This window comes from Dendropsophus ebraccatus, unplaced genomic scaffold, assembly GCF_027789765.1.
Source record: "Dendropsophus ebraccatus isolate aDenEbr1 unplaced genomic scaffold, aDenEbr1.pat pat_scaffold_672_ctg1, whole genome shotgun sequence".
Taxonomy (NCBI): Eukaryota; Metazoa; Chordata; class Amphibia; order Anura; family Hylidae; genus Dendropsophus; species Dendropsophus ebraccatus.
Window position 1 is genome coordinate 31,813 of NW_027210271.1, and position 18,124 is coordinate 49,936.

Genomic DNA, 18,124 nt, shown 5'->3' on the forward strand with positions numbered 1-18,124 from the left:
CCCAGGTGGGGTGTGGTATTAGAATTCAGCTCCATTCACTTCAATGGAACTCAGCTGCAAAACCACACCCAAACCGAGGGCAAGAGAGGTGCTGTTTTTTGAAGAAAGAAGCCACGCTTTTCCAAGCCTGGATAAGCACTTTATCATCCAAGAAAAAGTCTTAAAAAGCTCAAAAAACTGGTGGCAAAGAAACACAGGAAGGTTTTTTGGAACGCACAGCGTAATGGCGAGGAACAGTCGAGCATCCGAGTGGCTTCACAATCTCAGGGGATTGAAAAAAAGAGCAAACGCGAAGCTTCCCTGACCGGGAATCGAACCCGGGCCGCGGCGGTGAGAGCGCCGAATCCTAGCCACTAGACCACCAGGGAGAAGTTGTGCTCATTCTCCCCACTCCATGGGTGGACTGACTGAGAATGGTGTGGAAAAGCCAAGTCGAAAGGCGGTACACTAGTAAAAAAGGATGGCGGCTTTTCTAAAAATTACGGCAAGGGAGGCGTCAATGTGTAGGACAAGAGTCCGAGAGAGCTCAACAAGCTGTGGCAGCTAAGAAAAGGAGCAAAGGTTATGCGTAGCGGCGAGGAGCAGTCGAGCGTCGGAGTCGCTTAGCAACCCGGGAGGATTAAAGGTAAAACTTCCCTGACCGGGAATCGAACCCGGGCCGCGGCGGTGAGAGCGCCGAATCCTAGCCACTAGACCACCAGGGAGAAGACGTGGGGGCTGGCGGCTAGCGTCAGCAGCTTGTCTGAGAATGCCCTTGAAAAGTCAAGTCGAAAGGTGGTATATTCGAAAATAAAAATTGAGAGATTTCACAAAAAATACAGCAAGAGAGGCGTTAAAGGGGTTATCCAGGAGAAGAAAACGCGCAGCTACTTTCTTGCAAAAACAGCGTCACACCTGTTCCCAGGTGGGGTGTGGAATGGCAATTCGGCTCCCTTCACTCCAATGGAAGTGGGATGCAAAACCACAAACAAACTGAGGACAAGAAGAGTGGTGCAGTTTCTGGAAGAAAGCGGCCATGTTTTTCTGAGCCTGGATAAGCCCTCTAAAGGGGTTATCCAGGATTAGAAAAAAGATAACTACTTTCTTGCACAAACAGTACCACACCCGTCCCCAGGTGGGGTGTGGTATTAGAATTCAGCTCCATTCACTTCAATGGAACTCAGCTGCAAAACCACACCCAAACCGAGGGCAAGAGAGGTGCTGTTTTTTGAAGAAAGAAGCCACGCTTTTCCAAGCCTGGATAAGCACTTTATCATCCAAGAAAAAGTCTTAAAAAGCTCAAAAAACTGGTGGCAAAGAAACACAGGAAGGTTTTTTGGAACGCACAGCGTAATGGCGAGGAACAGTCGAGCATCCGAGTGGCTTCACAATCTCAGGGGATTGAAAAAAAGAGCAAACGCGAAGCTTCCCTGACCGGGAATCGAACCCGGGCCGCGGCGGTGAGAGCGCCGAATCCTAGCCACTAGACCACCAGGGAGAAGTTGTGCTCATTCTCCCCACTCCATGGGTGGACTGACTGAGAATGGTGTGGAAAAGCCAAGTCGAAAGGCGGTACACTAGTAAAAAAGGATGGCGGCTTTTCTAAAAATTACGGCAAGGGAGGCGTCAATGTGTAGGACAAGAGTCCGAGAGAGCTCAACAAGCTGTGGCAGCTAAGAAAAGGAGCAAAGGTTATGCGTAGCGGCGAGGAGCAGTCGAGCGTCGGAGTCGCTTAGCAACCCGGGAGGATTAAAGGTAAAACTTCCCTGACCGGGAATCGAACCCGGGCCGCGGCGGTGAGAGCGCCGAATCCTAGCCACTAGACCACCAGGGAGAAGACGTGGGGGCTGGCGGCTAGCGTCAGCAGCTTGTCTGAGAATGCCCTTGAAAAGTCAAGTCGAAAGGTGGTATATTCGAAAATAAAAATTGAGAGATTTCACAAAAAATACAGCAAGAGAGGCGTTAAAGGGGTTATCCAGGAGAAGAAAACGCGCAGCTACTTTCTTGCAAAAACAGCGTCACACCTGTTCCCAGGTGGGGTGTGGAATGGCAATTCGGCTCCCTTCACTCCAATGGAAGTGGGATGCAAAACCACAAACAAACTGAGGACAAGAAGAGTGGTGCAGTTTCTGGAAGAAAGCGGCCATGTTTTTCTGAGCCTGGATAAGCCCTCTAAAGGGGTTATCCAGGATTAGAAAAAAGATAACTACTTTCTTGCACAAACAGTACCACACCCGTCCCCAGGTGGGGTGTGGTATTAGAATTCAGCTCCATTCACTTCAATGGAACTCAGCTGCAAAACCACACCCAAACCGAGGGCAAGAGAGGTGCTGTTTTTTGAAGAAAGAAGCCACGCTTTTCCAAGCCTGGATAAGCACTTTATCATCCAAGAAAAAGTCTTAAAAAGCTCAAAAAACTGGTGGCAAAGAAACACAGGAAGGTTTTTTGGAACGCACAGCGTAATGGCGAGGAACAGTCGAGCATCCGAGTGGCTTCACAATCTCAGGGGATTGAAAAAAAGAGCAAACGCGAAGCTTCCCTGACCGGGAATCGAACCCGGGCCGCGGCGGTGAGAGCGCCGAATCCTAGCCACTAGACCACCAGGGAGAAGTTGTGCTCATTCTCCCCACTCCATGGGTGGACTGACTGAGAATGGTGTGGAAAAGCCAAGTCGAAAGGCGGTACACTAGTAAAAAAGGATGGCGGCTTTTCTAAAAATTACGGCAAGGGAGGCGTCAATGTGTAGGACAAGAGTCCGAGAGAGCTCAACAAGCTGTGGCAGCTAAGAAAAGGAGCAAAGGTTATGCGTAGCGGCGAGGAGCAGTCGAGCGTCGGAGTCGCTTAGCAACCCGGGAGGATTAAAGGTAAAACTTCCCTGACCGGGAATCGAACCCGGGCCGCGGCGGTGAGAGCGCCGAATCCTAGCCACTAGACCACCAGGGAGAAGACGTGGGGGCTGGCGGCTAGCGTCAGCAGCTTGTCTGAGAATGCCCTTGAAAAGTCAAGTCGAAAGGTGGTATATTCGAAAATAAAAATTGAGAGATTTCACAAAAAATACAGCAAGAGAGGCGTTAAAGGGGTTATCCAGGAGAAGAAAACGCGCAGCTACTTTCTTGCAAAAACAGCGTCACACCTGTTCCCAGGTGGGGTGTGGAATGGCAATTCGGCTCCCTTCACTCCAATGGAAGTGGGATGCAAAACCACAAACAAACTGAGGACAAGAAGAGTGGTGCAGTTTCTGGAAGAAAGCGGCCATGTTTTTCTGAGCCTGGATAAGCCCTCTAAAGGGGTTATCCAGGATTAGAAAAAAGATAACTACTTTCTTGCACAAACAGTACCACACCCGTCCCCAGGTGGGGTGTGGTATTAGAATTCAGCTCCATTCACTTCAATGGAACTCAGCTGCAAAACCACACCCAAACCGAGGGCAAGAGAGGTGCTGTTTTTTGAAGAAAGAAGCCACGCTTTTCCAAGCCTGGATAAGCACTTTATCATCCAAGAAAAAGTCTTAAAAAGCTCAAAAAACTGGTGGCAAAGAAACACAGGAAGGTTTTTTGGAACGCACAGCGTAATGGCGAGGAACAGTCGAGCATCCGAGTGGCTTCACAATCTCAGGGGATTGAAAAAAAGAGCAAACGCGAAGCTTCCCTGACCGGGAATCGAACCCGGGCCGCGGCGGTGAGAGCGCCGAATCCTAGCCACTAGACCACCAGGGAGAAGTTGTGCTCATTCTCCCCACTCCATGGGTGGACTGACTGAGAATGGTGTGGAAAAGCCAAGTCGAAAGGCGGTACACTAGTAAAAAAGGATGGCGGCTTTTCTAAAAATTACGGCAAGGGAGGCGTCAATGTGTAGGACAAGAGTCCGAGAGAGCTCAACAAGCTGTGGCAGCTAAGAAAAGGAGCAAAGGTTATGCGTAGCGGCGAGGAGCAGTCGAGCGTCGGAGTCGCTTAGCAACCCGGGAGGATTAAAGGTAAAACTTCCCTGACCGGGAATCGAACCCGGGCCGCGGCGGTGAGAGCGCCGAATCCTAGCCACTAGACCACCAGGGAGAAGACGTGGGGGCTGGCGGCTAGCGTCAGCAGCTTGTCTGAGAATGCCCTTGAAAAGTCAAGTCGAAAGGTGGTATATTCGAAAATAAAAATTGAGAGATTTCACAAAAAATACAGCAAGAGAGGCGTTAAAGGGGTTATCCAGGAGAAGAAAACGCGCAGCTACTTTCTTGCAAAAACAGCGTCACACCTGTTCCCAGGTGGGGTGTGGAATGGCAATTCGGCTCCCTTCACTCCAATGGAAGTGGGATGCAAAACCACAAACAAACTGAGGACAAGAAGAGTGGTGCAGTTTCTGGAAGAAAGCGGCCATGTTTTTCTGAGCCTGGATAAGCCCTCTAAAGGGGTTATCCAGGATTAGAAAAAAGATAACTACTTTCTTGCACAAACAGTACCACACCCGTCCCCAGGTGGGGTGTGGTATTAGAATTCAGCTCCATTCACTTCAATGGAACTCAGCTGCAAAACCACACCCAAACCGAGGGCAAGAGAGGTGCTGTTTTTTGAAGAAAGAAGCCACGCTTTTCCAAGCCTGGATAAGCACTTTATCATCCAAGAAAAAGTCTTAAAAAGCTCAAAAAACTGGTGGCAAAGAAACACAGGAAGGTTTTTTGGAACGCACAGCGTAATGGCGAGGAACAGTCGAGCATCCGAGTGGCTTCACAATCTCAGGGGATTGAAAAAAAGAGCAAACGCGAAGCTTCCCTGACCGGGAATCGAACCCGGGCCGCGGCGGTGAGAGCGCCGAATCCTAGCCACTAGACCACCAGGGAGAAGTTGTGCTCATTCTCCCCACTCCATGGGTGGACTGACTGAGAATGGTGTGGAAAAGCCAAGTCGAAAGGCGGTACACTAGTAAAAAAGGATGGCGGCTTTTCTAAAAATTACGGCAAGGGAGGCGTCAATGTGTAGGACAAGAGTCCGAGAGAGCTCAACAAGCTGTGGCAGCTAAGAAAAGGAGCAAAGGTTATGCGTAGCGGCGAGGAGCAGTCGAGCGTCGGAGTCGCTTAGCAACCCGGGAGGATTAAAGGTAAAACTTCCCTGACCGGGAATCGAACCCGGGCCGCGGCGGTGAGAGCGCCGAATCCTAGCCACTAGACCACCAGGGAGAAGACGTGGGGGCTGGCGGCTAGCGTCAGCAGCTTGTCTGAGAATGCCCTTGAAAAGTCAAGTCGAAAGGTGGTATATTCGAAAATAAAAATTGAGAGATTTCACAAAAAATACAGCAAGAGAGGCGTTAAAGGGGTTATCCAGGAGAAGAAAACGCGCAGCTACTTTCTTGCAAAAACAGCGTCACACCTGTTCCCAGGTGGGGTGTGGAATGGCAATTCGGCTCCCTTCACTCCAATGGAAGTGGGATGCAAAACCACAAACAAACTGAGGACAAGAAGAGTGGTGCAGTTTCTGGAAGAAAGCGGCCATGTTTTTCTGAGCCTGGATAAGCCCTCTAAAGGGGTTATCCAGGATTAGAAAAAAGATAACTACTTTCTTGCACAAACAGTACCACACCCGTCCCCAGGTGGGGTGTGGTATTAGAATTCAGCTCCATTCACTTCAATGGAACTCAGCTGCAAAACCACACCCAAACCGAGGGCAAGAGAGGTGCTGTTTTTTGAAGAAAGAAGCCACGCTTTTCCAAGCCTGGATAAGCACTTTATCATCCAAGAAAAAGTCTTAAAAAGCTCAAAAAACTGGTGGCAAAGAAACACAGGAAGGTTTTTTGGAACGCACAGCGTAATGGCGAGGAACAGTCGAGCATCCGAGTGGCTTCACAATCTCAGGGGATTGAAAAAAAGAGCAAACGCGAAGCTTCCCTGACCGGGAATCGAACCCGGGCCGCGGCGGTGAGAGCGCCGAATCCTAGCCACTAGACCACCAGGGAGAAGTTGTGCTCATTCTCCCCACTCCATGGGTGGACTGACTGAGAATGGTGTGGAAAAGCCAAGTCGAAAGGCGGTACACTAGTAAAAAAGGATGGCGGCTTTTCTAAAAATTACGGCAAGGGAGGCGTCAATGTGTAGGACAAGAGTCCGAGAGAGCTCAACAAGCTGTGGCAGCTAAGAAAAGGAGCAAAGGTTATGCGTAGCGGCGAGGAGCAGTCGAGCGTCGGAGTCGCTTAGCAACCCGGGAGGATTAAAGGTAAAACTTCCCTGACCGGGAATCGAACCCGGGCCGCGGCGGTGAGAGCGCCGAATCCTAGCCACTAGACCACCAGGGAGAAGACGTGGGGGCTGGCGGCTAGCGTCAGCAGCTTGTCTGAGAATGCCCTTGAAAAGTCAAGTCGAAAGGTGGTATATTCGAAAATAAAAATTGAGAGATTTCACAAAAAATACAGCAAGAGAGGCGTTAAAGGGGTTATCCAGGAGAAGAAAACGCGCAGCTACTTTCTTGCAAAAACAGCGTCACACCTGTTCCCAGGTGGGGTGTGGAATGGCAATTCGGCTCCCTTCACTCCAATGGAAGTGGGATGCAAAACCACAAACAAACTGAGGACAAGAAGAGTGGTGCAGTTTCTGGAAGAAAGCGGCCATGTTTTTCTGAGCCTGGATAAGCCCTCTAAAGGGGTTATCCAGGATTAGAAAAAAGATAACTACTTTCTTGCACAAACAGTACCACACCCGTCCCCAGGTGGGGTGTGGTATTAGAATTCAGCTCCATTCACTTCAATGGAACTCAGCTGCAAAACCACACCCAAACCGAGGGCAAGAGAGGTGCTGTTTTTTGAAGAAAGAAGCCACGCTTTTCCAAGCCTGGATAAGCACTTTATCATCCAAGAAAAAGTCTTAAAAAGCTCAAAAAACTGGTGGCAAAGAAACACAGGAAGGTTTTTTGGAACGCACAGCGTAATGGCGAGGAACAGTCGAGCATCCGAGTGGCTTCACAATCTCAGGGGATTGAAAAAAAGAGCAAACGCGAAGCTTCCCTGACCGGGAATCGAACCCGGGCCGCGGCGGTGAGAGCGCCGAATCCTAGCCACTAGACCACCAGGGAGAAGTTGTGCTCATTCTCCCCACTCCATGGGTGGACTGACTGAGAATGGTGTGGAAAAGCCAAGTCGAAAGGCGGTACACTAGTAAAAAAGGATGGCGGCTTTTCTAAAAATTACGGCAAGGGAGGCGTCAATGTGTAGGACAAGAGTCCGAGAGAGCTCAACAAGCTGTGGCAGCTAAGAAAAGGAGCAAAGGTTATGCGTAGCGGCGAGGAGCAGTCGAGCGTCGGAGTCGCTTAGCAACCCGGGAGGATTAAAGGTAAAACTTCCCTGACCGGGAATCGAACCCGGGCCGCGGCGGTGAGAGCGCCGAATCCTAGCCACTAGACCACCAGGGAGAAGACGTGGGGGCTGGCGGCTAGCGTCAGCAGCTTGTCTGAGAATGCCCTTGAAAAGTCAAGTCGAAAGGTGGTATATTCGAAAATAAAAATTGAGAGATTTCACAAAAAATACAGCAAGAGAGGCGTTAAAGGGGTTATCCAGGAGAAGAAAACGCGCAGCTACTTTCTTGCAAAAACAGCGTCACACCTGTTCCCAGGTGGGGTGTGGAATGGCAATTCGGCTCCCTTCACTCCAATGGAAGTGGGATGCAAAACCACAAACAAACTGAGGACAAGAAGAGTGGTGCAGTTTCTGGAAGAAAGCGGCCATGTTTTTCTGAGCCTGGATAAGCCCTCTAAAGGGGTTATCCAGGATTAGAAAAAAGATAACTACTTTCTTGCACAAACAGTACCACACCCGTCCCCAGGTGGGGTGTGGTATTAGAATTCAGCTCCATTCACTTCAATGGAACTCAGCTGCAAAACCACACCCAAACCGAGGGCAAGAGAGGTGCTGTTTTTTGAAGAAAGAAGCCACGCTTTTCCAAGCCTGGATAAGCACTTTATCATCCAAGAAAAAGTCTTAAAAAGCTCAAAAAACTGGTGGCAAAGAAACACAGGAAGGTTTTTTGGAACGCACAGCGTAATGGCGAGGAACAGTCGAGCATCCGAGTGGCTTCACAATCTCAGGGGATTGAAAAAAAGAGCAAACGCGAAGCTTCCCTGACCGGGAATCGAACCCGGGCCGCGGCGGTGAGAGCGCCGAATCCTAGCCACTAGACCACCAGGGAGAAGTTGTGCTCATTCTCCCCACTCCATGGGTGGACTGACTGAGAATGGTGTGGAAAAGCCAAGTCGAAAGGCGGTACACTAGTAAAAAAGGATGGCGGCTTTTCTAAAAATTACGGCAAGGGAGGCGTCAATGTGTAGGACAAGAGTCCGAGAGAGCTCAACAAGCTGTGGCAGCTAAGAAAAGGAGCAAAGGTTATGCGTAGCGGCGAGGAGCAGTCGAGCGTCGGAGTCGCTTAGCAACCCGGGAGGATTAAAGGTAAAACTTCCCTGACCGGGAATCGAACCCGGGCCGCGGCGGTGAGAGCGCCGAATCCTAGCCACTAGACCACCAGGGAGAAGACGTGGGGGCTGGCGGCTAGCGTCAGCAGCTTGTCTGAGAATGCCCTTGAAAAGTCAAGTCGAAAGGTGGTATATTCGAAAATAAAAATTGAGAGATTTCACAAAAAATACAGCAAGAGAGGCGTTAAAGGGGTTATCCAGGAGAAGAAAACGCGCAGCTACTTTCTTGCAAAAACAGCGTCACACCTGTTCCCAGGTGGGGTGTGGAATGGCAATTCGGCTCCCTTCACTCCAATGGAAGTGGGATGCAAAACCACAAACAAACTGAGGACAAGAAGAGTGGTGCAGTTTCTGGAAGAAAGCGGCCATGTTTTTCTGAGCCTGGATAAGCCCTCTAAAGGGGTTATCCAGGATTAGAAAAAAGATAACTACTTTCTTGCACAAACAGTACCACACCCGTCCCCAGGTGGGGTGTGGTATTAGAATTCAGCTCCATTCACTTCAATGGAACTCAGCTGCAAAACCACACCCAAACCGAGGGCAAGAGAGGTGCTGTTTTTTGAAGAAAGAAGCCACGCTTTTCCAAGCCTGGATAAGCACTTTATCATCCAAGAAAAAGTCTTAAAAAGCTCAAAAAACTGGTGGCAAAGAAACACAGGAAGGTTTTTTGGAACGCACAGCGTAATGGCGAGGAACAGTCGAGCATCCGAGTGGCTTCACAATCTCAGGGGATTGAAAAAAAGAGCAAACGCGAAGCTTCCCTGACCGGGAATCGAACCCGGGCCGCGGCGGTGAGAGCGCCGAATCCTAGCCACTAGACCACCAGGGAGAAGTTGTGCTCATTCTCCCCACTCCATGGGTGGACTGACTGAGAATGGTGTGGAAAAGCCAAGTCGAAAGGCGGTACACTAGTAAAAAAGGATGGCGGCTTTTCTAAAAATTACGGCAAGGGAGGCGTCAATGTGTAGGACAAGAGTCCGAGAGAGCTCAACAAGCTGTGGCAGCTAAGAAAAGGAGCAAAGGTTATGCGTAGCGGCGAGGAGCAGTCGAGCGTCGGAGTCGCTTAGCAACCCGGGAGGATTAAAGGTAAAACTTCCCTGACCGGGAATCGAACCCGGGCCGCGGCGGTGAGAGCGCCGAATCCTAGCCACTAGACCACCAGGGAGAAGACGTGGGGGCTGGCGGCTAGCGTCAGCAGCTTGTCTGAGAATGCCCTTGAAAAGTCAAGTCGAAAGGTGGTATATTCGAAAATAAAAATTGAGAGATTTCACAAAAAATACAGCAAGAGAGGCGTTAAAGGGGTTATCCAGGAGAAGAAAACGCGCAGCTACTTTCTTGCAAAAACAGCGTCACACCTGTTCCCAGGTGGGGTGTGGAATGGCAATTCGGCTCCCTTCACTCCAATGGAAGTGGGATGCAAAACCACAAACAAACTGAGGACAAGAAGAGTGGTGCAGTTTCTGGAAGAAAGCGGCCATGTTTTTCTGAGCCTGGATAAGCCCTCTAAAGGGGTTATCCAGGATTAGAAAAAAGATAACTACTTTCTTGCACAAACAGTACCACACCCGTCCCCAGGTGGGGTGTGGTATTAGAATTCAGCTCCATTCACTTCAATGGAACTCAGCTGCAAAACCACACCCAAACCGAGGGCAAGAGAGGTGCTGTTTTTTGAAGAAAGAAGCCACGCTTTTCCAAGCCTGGATAAGCACTTTATCATCCAAGAAAAAGTCTTAAAAAGCTCAAAAAACTGGTGGCAAAGAAACACAGGAAGGTTTTTTGGAACGCACAGCGTAATGGCGAGGAACAGTCGAGCATCCGAGTGGCTTCACAATCTCAGGGGATTGAAAAAAAGAGCAAACGCGAAGCTTCCCTGACCGGGAATCGAACCCGGGCCGCGGCGGTGAGAGCGCCGAATCCTAGCCACTAGACCACCAGGGAGAAGTTGTGCTCATTCTCCCCACTCCATGGGTGGACTGACTGAGAATGGTGTGGAAAAGCCAAGTCGAAAGGCGGTACACTAGTAAAAAAGGATGGCGGCTTTTCTAAAAATTACGGCAAGGGAGGCGTCAATGTGTAGGACAAGAGTCCGAGAGAGCTCAACAAGCTGTGGCAGCTAAGAAAAGGAGCAAAGGTTATGCGTAGCGGCGAGGAGCAGTCGAGCGTCGGAGTCGCTTAGCAACCCGGGAGGATTAAAGGTAAAACTTCCCTGACCGGGAATCGAACCCGGGCCGCGGCGGTGAGAGCGCCGAATCCTAGCCACTAGACCACCAGGGAGAAGACGTGGGGGCTGGCGGCTAGCGTCAGCAGCTTGTCTGAGAATGCCCTTGAAAAGTCAAGTCGAAAGGTGGTATATTCGAAAATAAAAATTGAGAGATTTCACAAAAAATACAGCAAGAGAGGCGTTAAAGGGGTTATCCAGGAGAAGAAAACGCGCAGCTACTTTCTTGCAAAAACAGCGTCACACCTGTTCCCAGGTGGGGTGTGGAATGGCAATTCGGCTCCCTTCACTCCAATGGAAGTGGGATGCAAAACCACAAACAAACTGAGGACAAGAAGAGTGGTGCAGTTTCTGGAAGAAAGCGGCCATGTTTTTCTGAGCCTGGATAAGCCCTCTAAAGGGGTTATCCAGGATTAGAAAAAAGATAACTACTTTCTTGCACAAACAGTACCACACCCGTCCCCAGGTGGGGTGTGGTATTAGAATTCAGCTCCATTCACTTCAATGGAACTCAGCTGCAAAACCACACCCAAACCGAGGGCAAGAGAGGTGCTGTTTTTTGAAGAAAGAAGCCACGCTTTTCCAAGCCTGGATAAGCACTTTATCATCCAAGAAAAAGTCTTAAAAAGCTCAAAAAACTGGTGGCAAAGAAACACAGGAAGGTTTTTTGGAACGCACAGCGTAATGGCGAGGAACAGTCGAGCATCCGAGTGGCTTCACAATCTCAGGGGATTGAAAAAAAGAGCAAACGCGAAGCTTCCCTGACCGGGAATCGAACCCGGGCCGCGGCGGTGAGAGCGCCGAATCCTAGCCACTAGACCACCAGGGAGAAGTTGTGCTCATTCTCCCCACTCCATGGGTGGACTGACTGAGAATGGTGTGGAAAAGCCAAGTCGAAAGGCGGTACACTAGTAAAAAAGGATGGCGGCTTTTCTAAAAATTACGGCAAGGGAGGCGTCAATGTGTAGGACAAGAGTCCGAGAGAGCTCAACAAGCTGTGGCAGCTAAGAAAAGGAGCAAAGGTTATGCGTAGCGGCGAGGAGCAGTCGAGCGTCGGAGTCGCTTAGCAACCCGGGAGGATTAAAGGTAAAACTTCCCTGACCGGGAATCGAACCCGGGCCGCGGCGGTGAGAGCGCCGAATCCTAGCCACTAGACCACCAGGGAGAAGACGTGGGGGCTGGCGGCTAGCGTCAGCAGCTTGTCTGAGAATGCCCTTGAAAAGTCAAGTCGAAAGGTGGTATATTCGAAAATAAAAATTGAGAGATTTCACAAAAAATACAGCAAGAGAGGCGTTAAAGGGGTTATCCAGGAGAAGAAAACGCGCAGCTACTTTCTTGCAAAAACAGCGTCACACCTGTTCCCAGGTGGGGTGTGGAATGGCAATTCGGCTCCCTTCACTCCAATGGAAGTGGGATGCAAAACCACAAACAAACTGAGGACAAGAAGAGTGGTGCAGTTTCTGGAAGAAAGCGGCCATGTTTTTCTGAGCCTGGATAAGCCCTCTAAAGGGGTTATCCAGGATTAGAAAAAAGATAACTACTTTCTTGCACAAACAGTACCACACCCGTCCCCAGGTGGGGTGTGGTATTAGAATTCAGCTCCATTCACTTCAATGGAACTCAGCTGCAAAACCACACCCAAACCGAGGGCAAGAGAGGTGCTGTTTTTTGAAGAAAGAAGCCACGCTTTTCCAAGCCTGGATAAGCACTTTATCATCCAAGAAAAAGTCTTAAAAAGCTCAAAAAACTGGTGGCAAAGAAACACAGGAAGGTTTTTTGGAACGCACAGCGTAATGGCGAGGAACAGTCGAGCATCCGAGTGGCTTCACAATCTCAGGGGATTGAAAAAAAGAGCAAACGCGAAGCTTCCCTGACCGGGAATCGAACCCGGGCCGCGGCGGTGAGAGCGCCGAATCCTAGCCACTAGACCACCAGGGAGAAGTTGTGCTCATTCTCCCCACTCCATGGGTGGACTGACTGAGAATGGTGTGGAAAAGCCAAGTCGAAAGGCGGTACACTAGTAAAAAAGGATGGCGGCTTTTCTAAAAATTACGGCAAGGGAGGCGTCAATGTGTAGGACAAGAGTCCGAGAGAGCTCAACAAGCTGTGGCAGCTAAGAAAAGGAGCAAAGGTTATGCGTAGCGGCGAGGAGCAGTCGAGCGTCGGAGTCGCTTAGCAACCCGGGAGGATTAAAGGTAAAACTTCCCTGACCGGGAATCGAACCCGGGCCGCGGCGGTGAGAGCGCCGAATCCTAGCCACTAGACCACCAGGGAGAAGACGTGGGGGCTGGCGGCTAGCGTCAGCAGCTTGTCTGAGAATGCCCTTGAAAAGTCAAGTCGAAAGGTGGTATATTCGAAAATAAAAATTGAGAGATTTCACAAAAAATACAGCAAGAGAGGCGTTAAAGGGGTTATCCAGGAGAAGAAAACGCGCAGCTACTTTCTTGCAAAAACAGCGTCACACCTGTTCCCAGGTGGGGTGTGGAATGGCAATTCGGCTCCCTTCACTCCAATGGAAGTGGGATGCAAAACCACAAACAAACTGAGGACAAGAAGAGTGGTGCAGTTTCTGGAAGAAAGCGGCCATGTTTTTCTGAGCCTGGATAAGCCCTCTAAAGGGGTTATCCAGGATTAGAAAAAAGATAACTACTTTCTTGCACAAACAGTACCACACCCGTCCCCAGGTGGGGTGTGGTATTAGAATTCAGCTCCATTCACTTCAATGGAACTCAGCTGCAAAACCACACCCAAACCGAGGGCAAGAGAGGTGCTGTTTTTTGAAGAAAGAAGCCACGCTTTTCCAAGCCTGGATAAGCACTTTATCATCCAAGAAAAAGTCTTAAAAAGCTCAAAAAACTGGTGGCAAAGAAACACAGGAAGGTTTTTTGGAACGCACAGCGTAATGGCGAGGAACAGTCGAGCATCCGAGTGGCTTCACAATCTCAGGGGATTGAAAAAAAGAGCAAACGCGAAGCTTCCCTGACCGGGAATCGAACCCGGGCCGCGGCGGTGAGAGCGCCGAATCCTAGCCACTAGACCACCAGGGAGAAGTTGTGCTCATTCTCCCCACTCCATGGGTGGACTGACTGAGAATGGTGTGGAAAAGCCAAGTCGAAAGGCGGTACACTAGTAAAAAAGGATGGCGGCTTTTCTAAAAATTACGGCAAGGGAGGCGTCAATGTGTAGGACAAGAGTCCGAGAGAGCTCAACAAGCTGTGGCAGCTAAGAAAAGGAGCAAAGGTTATGCGTAGCGGCGAGGAGCAGTCGAGCGTCGGAGTCGCTTAGCAACCCGGGAGGATTAAAGGTAAAACTTCCCTGACCGGGAATCGAACCCGGGCCGCGGCGGTGAGAGCGCCGAATCCTAGCCACTAGACCACCAGGGAGAAGACGTGGGGGCTGGCGGCTAGCGTCAGCAGCTTGTCTGAGAATGCCCTTGAAAAGTCAAGTCGAAAGGTGGTATATTCGAAAATAAAAATTGAGAGATTTCACAAAAAATACAGCAAGAGAGGCGTTAAAGGGGTTATCCAGGAGAAGAAAACGCGCAGCTACTTTCTTGCAAAAACAGCGTCACACCTGTTCCCAGGTGGGGTGTGGAATGGCAATTCGGCTCCCTTCACTCCAATGGAAGTGGGATGCAAAACCACAAACAAACTGAGGACAAGAAGAGTGGTGCAGTTTCTGGAAGAAAGCGGCCATGTTTTTCTGAGCCTGGATAAGCCCTCTAAAGGGGTTATCCAGGATTAGAAAAAAGATAACTACTTTCTTGCACAAACAGTACCACACCCGTCCCCAGGTGGGGTGTGGTATTAGAATTCAGCTCCATTCACTTCAATGGAACTCAGCTGCAAAACCACACCCAAACCGAGGGCAAGAGAGGTGCTGTTTTTTGAAGAAAGAAGCCACGCTTTTCCAAGCCTGGATAAGCACTTTATCATCCAAGAAAAAGTCTTAAAAAGCTCAAAAAACTGGTGGCAAAGAAACACAGGAAGGTTTTTTGGAACGCACAGCGTAATGGCGAGGAACAGTCGAGCATCCGAGTGGCTTCACAATCTCAGGGGATTGAAAAAAAGAGCAAACGCGAAGCTTCCCTGACCGGGAATCGAACCCGGGCCGCGGCGGTGAGAGCGCCGAATCCTAGCCACTAGACCACCAGGGAGAAGTTGTGCTCATTCTCCCCACTCCATGGGTGGACTGACTGAGAATGGTGTGGAAAAGCCAAGTCGAAAGGCGGTACACTAGTAAAAAAGGATGGCGGCTTTTCTAAAAATTACGGCAAGGGAGGCGTCAATGTGTAGGACAAGAGTCCGAGAGAGCTCAACAAGCTGTGGCAGCTAAGAAAAGGAGCAAAGGTTATGCGTAGCGGCGAGGAGCAGTCGAGCGTCGGAGTCGCTTAGCAACCCGGGAGGATTAAAGGTAAAACTTCCCTGACCGGGAATCGAACCCGGGCCGCGGCGGTGAGAGCGCCGAATCCTAGCCACTAGACCACCAGGGAGAAGACGTGGGGGCTGGCGGCTAGCGTCAGCAGCTTGTCTGAGAATGCCCTTGAAAAGTCAAGTCGAAAGGTGGTATATTCGAAAATAAAAATTGAGAGATTTCACAAAAAATACAGCAAGAGAGGCGTTAAAGGGGTTATCCAGGAGAAGAAAACGCGCAGCTACTTTCTTGCAAAAACAGCGTCACACCTGTTCCCAGGTGGGGTGTGGAATGGCAATTCGGCTCCCTTCACTCCAATGGAAGTGGGATGCAAAACCACAAACAAACTGAGGACAAGAAGAGTGGTGCAGTTTCTGGAAGAAAGCGGCCATGTTTTTCTGAGCCTGGATAAGCCCTCTAAAGGGGTTATCCAGGATTAGAAAAAAGATAACTACTTTCTTGCACAAACAGTACCACACCCGTCCCAGGTGGGGTGTGGTATTAGAATTCAGCTCCATTCACTTCAATGGAACTCAGCTGCAAAACCACACCCAAACCGAGGGCAAGAGAGGTGCTGTTTTTTGAAGAAAGAAGCCACGCTTTTCCAAGCCTGGATAAGCACTTTATCATCCAAGAAAAAGTCTTAAAAAGCTCAAAAAACTGGTGGCAAAGAAACACAGGAAGGTTTTTTGGAACGCACAGCGTAATGGCGAGGAACAGTCGAGCATCCGAGTGGCTTCACAATCTCAGGGGATTGAAAAAAAGAGCAAACGCGAAGCTTCCCTGACCGGGAATCGAACCCGGGCCGCGGCGGTGAGAGCGCCGAATCCTAGCCACTAGACCACCAGGGAGAAGTTGTGCTCATTCTCCCCACTCCATGGGTGGACTGACTGAGAATGGTGTGGAAAAGCCAAGTCGAAAGGCGGTACACTAGTAAAAAAGGATGGCGGCTTTTCTAAAAATTACGGCAAGGGAGGCGTCAATGTGTAGGACAAGAGTCCGAGAGAGCTCAACAAGCTGTGGCAGCTAAGAAAAGGAGCAAAGGTTATGCGTAGCGGCGAGGAGCAGTCGAGCGTCGGAGTCGCTTAGCAACCCGGGAGGATTAAAGGTAAAACTTCCCTGACCGGGAATCGAACCCGGGCCGCGGCGGTGAGAGCGCCGAATCCTAGCCACTAGACCACCAGGGAGAAGACGTGGGGGCTGGCGGCTAGCGTCAGCAGCTTGTCTGAGAATGCCCTTGAAAAGTCAAGTCGAAAGGTGGTATATTCGAAAATAAAAATTGAGAGATTTCACAAAAAATACAGCAAGAGAGGCGTTAAAGGGGTTATCCAGGAGAAGAAAACGCGCAGCTACTTTCTTGCAAAAACAGCGTCACACCTGTTCCCAGGTGGGGTGTGGAATGGCAATTCGGCTCCCTTCACTCCAATGGAAGTGGGATGCAAAACCACAAACAAACTGAGGACAAGAAGAGTGGTGCAGTTTCTGGAAGAAAGCGGCCATGTTTTTCTGAGCCTGGATAAGCCCTCTAAAGGGGTTATCCAGGATTAGAAAAAAGATAACTACTTTCTTGCACAAACAGTACCACACCCGTCCCCAGGTGGGGTGTGGTATTAGAATTCAGCTCCATTCACTTCAATGGAACTCAGCTGCAAAACCACACCCAAACCGAGGGCAAGAGAGGTGCTGTTTTTTGAAGAAAGAAGCCACGCTTTTCCAAGCCTGGATAAGCACTTTATCATCCAAGAAAAAGTCTTAAAAAGCTCAAAAAACTGGTGGCAAAGAAACACAGGAAGGTTTTTTGGAACGCACAGCGTAATGGCGAGGAACAGTCGAGCATCCGAGTGGCTTCACAATCTCAGGGGATTGAAAAAAAGAGCAAACGCGAAGCTTCCCTGACCGGGAATCGAACCCGGGCCGCGGCGGTGAGAGCGCCGAATCCTAGCCACTAGACCACCAGGGAGAAGTTGTGCTCATTCTCCCCACTCCATGGGTGGACTGACTGAGAATGGTGTGGAAAAGCCAAGTCGAAAGGCGGTACACTAGTAAAAAAGGATGGCGGCTTTTCTAAAAATTACGGCAAGGGAGGCGTCAATGTGTAGGACAAGAGTCCGAGAGAGCTCAACAAGCTGTGGCAGCTAAGAAAAGGAGCAAAGGTTATGCGTAGCGGCGAGGAGCAGTCGAGCGTCGGAGTCGCTTAGCAACCCGGGAGGATTAAAGGTAAAACTTCCCTGACCGGGAATCGAACCCGGGCCGCGGCGGTGAGAGCGCCGAATCCTAGCCACTAGACCACCAGGGAGAAGACGTGGGGGCTGGCGGCTAGCGTCAGCAGCTTGTCTGAGAATGCCCTTGAAAAGTCAAGTCGAAAGGTGGTATATTCGAAAATAAAAATTGAGAGATTTCACAAAAAATACAGCAAGAGAGGCGTTAAAGGGGTTATCCAGGAGAAGAAAACGCGCAGCTACTTTCTTGCAAAAAACAGCGTCACACCTGTTCCCAGGTGGGGTGTGGAATGGCAATTCGGCTCCCTTCACTCCAATGGAAGTGGGATGCAAAACCACAAACAAACTGAGGACAAGAAGAGTGGTGCAGTTTCTGGAAGAAAGCGGCCATGTTTTTCTGAGCCTGGCTCAGCCCTCTAAAGGGGTTATCCAGGATTAGAAAATAGATAACTACTTTCTTGCACAAACAGTACCACACCCGTCCCCAGGTGGGGTGTGGTATTAGAATTCAGCTCCATTCACTTCAATGGAACTCAGCTGCAAAACCACACCCAAACCGAGGGCAAGAGAGGTGCTGTTTTTTGAAGAAAGAAGCCACGCTTTTCCAAGCCTGGATAAGCACTTTATCATCCAAGAAAAAGTCTTAAAAAGCTCAAAAAACTGGTGGCAAAGAAACACAGGAAGGTTTTTTGGAACGCACAGCGTAATGGCGAGGAACAGTCGAGCATCCGAGTGGCTTCACAATCTCAGGGGATTGAAAAAAAGAGCAAACGCGAAGCTTCCCTGACCGGGAATCGAACCCGGGCCGCGGCGGTGAGAGCGCCGAATCCTAGCCACTAGACCACCAGGGAGAAGTTGTGCTC

The 18,124-nt window shown here is 50.0% G+C and overlaps 33 non-coding genes across 33 annotated transcripts; all 33 read right to left on the reverse strand.

Annotated features, from left to right (window-relative positions):
• Positions 1-296: 296 nt before the first annotated feature.
• TRNAE-CUC (transfer RNA glutamic acid (anticodon CUC)) lies at positions 297-368 on the reverse strand. Its single transcript has one exon. It is a non-coding gene; the product is annotated as a tRNA-Glu (tRNA).
• A 264-nt stretch (positions 369-632) lies between these two features.
• TRNAE-CUC (transfer RNA glutamic acid (anticodon CUC)) lies at positions 633-704 on the reverse strand. Its single transcript has one exon. It is a non-coding gene; the product is annotated as a tRNA-Glu (tRNA).
• Positions 705-1,405: 701 nt separating this feature from the next.
• TRNAE-CUC (transfer RNA glutamic acid (anticodon CUC)) lies at positions 1,406-1,477 on the reverse strand. Its single transcript has one exon. It is a non-coding gene; the product is annotated as a tRNA-Glu (tRNA).
• Positions 1,478-1,741: 264 nt separating this feature from the next.
• On the reverse strand, positions 1,742-1,813 carry TRNAE-CUC (transfer RNA glutamic acid (anticodon CUC)). Its single transcript has one exon. It is a non-coding gene; the product is annotated as a tRNA-Glu (tRNA).
• A 701-nt stretch (positions 1,814-2,514) lies between these two features.
• Positions 2,515-2,586, reverse strand: TRNAE-CUC (transfer RNA glutamic acid (anticodon CUC)). The gene has a single exon. It is a non-coding gene; the product is annotated as a tRNA-Glu (tRNA).
• A 264-nt stretch (positions 2,587-2,850) lies between these two features.
• Positions 2,851-2,922, reverse strand: TRNAE-CUC (transfer RNA glutamic acid (anticodon CUC)). Its single transcript has one exon. It is a non-coding gene; the product is annotated as a tRNA-Glu (tRNA).
• Positions 2,923-3,623: 701 nt separating this feature from the next.
• Positions 3,624-3,695, reverse strand: TRNAE-CUC (transfer RNA glutamic acid (anticodon CUC)). Its single transcript has one exon. It is a non-coding gene; the product is annotated as a tRNA-Glu (tRNA).
• A 264-nt stretch (positions 3,696-3,959) lies between these two features.
• Positions 3,960-4,031, reverse strand: TRNAE-CUC (transfer RNA glutamic acid (anticodon CUC)). The gene has a single exon. It is a non-coding gene; the product is annotated as a tRNA-Glu (tRNA).
• A 701-nt stretch (positions 4,032-4,732) lies between these two features.
• On the reverse strand, positions 4,733-4,804 carry TRNAE-CUC (transfer RNA glutamic acid (anticodon CUC)). The gene has a single exon. It is a non-coding gene; the product is annotated as a tRNA-Glu (tRNA).
• Positions 4,805-5,068: 264 nt separating this feature from the next.
• TRNAE-CUC (transfer RNA glutamic acid (anticodon CUC)) lies at positions 5,069-5,140 on the reverse strand. Its single transcript has one exon. It is a non-coding gene; the product is annotated as a tRNA-Glu (tRNA).
• Positions 5,141-5,841: 701 nt separating this feature from the next.
• Positions 5,842-5,913, reverse strand: TRNAE-CUC (transfer RNA glutamic acid (anticodon CUC)). Its single transcript has one exon. It is a non-coding gene; the product is annotated as a tRNA-Glu (tRNA).
• Positions 5,914-6,177: 264 nt separating this feature from the next.
• Positions 6,178-6,249, reverse strand: TRNAE-CUC (transfer RNA glutamic acid (anticodon CUC)). Its single transcript has one exon. It is a non-coding gene; the product is annotated as a tRNA-Glu (tRNA).
• A 701-nt stretch (positions 6,250-6,950) lies between these two features.
• TRNAE-CUC (transfer RNA glutamic acid (anticodon CUC)) lies at positions 6,951-7,022 on the reverse strand. The gene has a single exon. It is a non-coding gene; the product is annotated as a tRNA-Glu (tRNA).
• A 264-nt stretch (positions 7,023-7,286) lies between these two features.
• TRNAE-CUC (transfer RNA glutamic acid (anticodon CUC)) lies at positions 7,287-7,358 on the reverse strand. The gene has a single exon. It is a non-coding gene; the product is annotated as a tRNA-Glu (tRNA).
• Positions 7,359-8,059: 701 nt separating this feature from the next.
• On the reverse strand, positions 8,060-8,131 carry TRNAE-CUC (transfer RNA glutamic acid (anticodon CUC)). Its single transcript has one exon. It is a non-coding gene; the product is annotated as a tRNA-Glu (tRNA).
• A 264-nt stretch (positions 8,132-8,395) lies between these two features.
• On the reverse strand, positions 8,396-8,467 carry TRNAE-CUC (transfer RNA glutamic acid (anticodon CUC)). Its single transcript has one exon. It is a non-coding gene; the product is annotated as a tRNA-Glu (tRNA).
• Positions 8,468-9,168: 701 nt separating this feature from the next.
• TRNAE-CUC (transfer RNA glutamic acid (anticodon CUC)) lies at positions 9,169-9,240 on the reverse strand. Its single transcript has one exon. It is a non-coding gene; the product is annotated as a tRNA-Glu (tRNA).
• A 264-nt stretch (positions 9,241-9,504) lies between these two features.
• Positions 9,505-9,576, reverse strand: TRNAE-CUC (transfer RNA glutamic acid (anticodon CUC)). The gene has a single exon. It is a non-coding gene; the product is annotated as a tRNA-Glu (tRNA).
• Positions 9,577-10,277: 701 nt separating this feature from the next.
• TRNAE-CUC (transfer RNA glutamic acid (anticodon CUC)) lies at positions 10,278-10,349 on the reverse strand. The gene has a single exon. It is a non-coding gene; the product is annotated as a tRNA-Glu (tRNA).
• A 264-nt stretch (positions 10,350-10,613) lies between these two features.
• TRNAE-CUC (transfer RNA glutamic acid (anticodon CUC)) lies at positions 10,614-10,685 on the reverse strand. The gene has a single exon. It is a non-coding gene; the product is annotated as a tRNA-Glu (tRNA).
• A 701-nt stretch (positions 10,686-11,386) lies between these two features.
• TRNAE-CUC (transfer RNA glutamic acid (anticodon CUC)) lies at positions 11,387-11,458 on the reverse strand. Its single transcript has one exon. It is a non-coding gene; the product is annotated as a tRNA-Glu (tRNA).
• Positions 11,459-11,722: 264 nt separating this feature from the next.
• TRNAE-CUC (transfer RNA glutamic acid (anticodon CUC)) lies at positions 11,723-11,794 on the reverse strand. Its single transcript has one exon. It is a non-coding gene; the product is annotated as a tRNA-Glu (tRNA).
• A 701-nt stretch (positions 11,795-12,495) lies between these two features.
• TRNAE-CUC (transfer RNA glutamic acid (anticodon CUC)) lies at positions 12,496-12,567 on the reverse strand. Its single transcript has one exon. It is a non-coding gene; the product is annotated as a tRNA-Glu (tRNA).
• Positions 12,568-12,831: 264 nt separating this feature from the next.
• TRNAE-CUC (transfer RNA glutamic acid (anticodon CUC)) lies at positions 12,832-12,903 on the reverse strand. Its single transcript has one exon. It is a non-coding gene; the product is annotated as a tRNA-Glu (tRNA).
• Positions 12,904-13,604: 701 nt separating this feature from the next.
• TRNAE-CUC (transfer RNA glutamic acid (anticodon CUC)) lies at positions 13,605-13,676 on the reverse strand. Its single transcript has one exon. It is a non-coding gene; the product is annotated as a tRNA-Glu (tRNA).
• A 264-nt stretch (positions 13,677-13,940) lies between these two features.
• On the reverse strand, positions 13,941-14,012 carry TRNAE-CUC (transfer RNA glutamic acid (anticodon CUC)). The gene has a single exon. It is a non-coding gene; the product is annotated as a tRNA-Glu (tRNA).
• Positions 14,013-14,713: 701 nt separating this feature from the next.
• TRNAE-CUC (transfer RNA glutamic acid (anticodon CUC)) lies at positions 14,714-14,785 on the reverse strand. Its single transcript has one exon. It is a non-coding gene; the product is annotated as a tRNA-Glu (tRNA).
• A 264-nt stretch (positions 14,786-15,049) lies between these two features.
• On the reverse strand, positions 15,050-15,121 carry TRNAE-CUC (transfer RNA glutamic acid (anticodon CUC)). The gene has a single exon. It is a non-coding gene; the product is annotated as a tRNA-Glu (tRNA).
• Positions 15,122-15,821: 700 nt separating this feature from the next.
• Positions 15,822-15,893, reverse strand: TRNAE-CUC (transfer RNA glutamic acid (anticodon CUC)). The gene has a single exon. It is a non-coding gene; the product is annotated as a tRNA-Glu (tRNA).
• Positions 15,894-16,157: 264 nt separating this feature from the next.
• Positions 16,158-16,229, reverse strand: TRNAE-CUC (transfer RNA glutamic acid (anticodon CUC)). Its single transcript has one exon. It is a non-coding gene; the product is annotated as a tRNA-Glu (tRNA).
• A 701-nt stretch (positions 16,230-16,930) lies between these two features.
• Positions 16,931-17,002, reverse strand: TRNAE-CUC (transfer RNA glutamic acid (anticodon CUC)). Its single transcript has one exon. It is a non-coding gene; the product is annotated as a tRNA-Glu (tRNA).
• A 264-nt stretch (positions 17,003-17,266) lies between these two features.
• On the reverse strand, positions 17,267-17,338 carry TRNAE-CUC (transfer RNA glutamic acid (anticodon CUC)). Its single transcript has one exon. It is a non-coding gene; the product is annotated as a tRNA-Glu (tRNA).
• Positions 17,339-18,040: 702 nt separating this feature from the next.
• On the reverse strand, positions 18,041-18,112 carry TRNAE-CUC (transfer RNA glutamic acid (anticodon CUC)). The gene has a single exon. It is a non-coding gene; the product is annotated as a tRNA-Glu (tRNA).
• Positions 18,113-18,124: the final 12 nt, after the last annotated feature.